The sequence below is a fragment of the Arachis duranensis genome, chromosome 8 (assembly GCF_000817695.3).
Source record: "Arachis duranensis cultivar V14167 chromosome 8, aradu.V14167.gnm2.J7QH, whole genome shotgun sequence".
Classification (NCBI taxonomy): Eukaryota; Viridiplantae; Streptophyta; class Magnoliopsida; order Fabales; family Fabaceae; genus Arachis; species Arachis duranensis.
Window position 1 is genome coordinate 17,674,979 of NC_029779.3, and position 376 is coordinate 17,675,354.

Genomic DNA, 376 nt, shown 5'->3' on the forward strand with positions numbered 1-376 from the left:
TTGAATCTATATTTATTAGAGTTTTATGCACATGAATTAATATAATTTGCACTCCTGTTATCGGAATTTGTTATATGGAATAGTAAAATTTATTTGTTAAAGGCAATTTAGTATTTATACTGAAAAAATAATAGCTAAAAAAACTAAAAATTACTGTTTCTGATGAGTTTTTCTTATTATTTATTATTTTACATGTGACCAACTAACAATTTTGGATTTTTTTATTTTCAATAAATAGAAATCGATCAAATTTAAGATGTTTTGATTTTTTTATAAGATGTGTCGAAGTAATTTGAATTTTTTTAGAATTAACTATATAAGAAATTAAAATTTTTATTTGAAAAAAAATTATAGAATTATAAATGTAATAATGAAG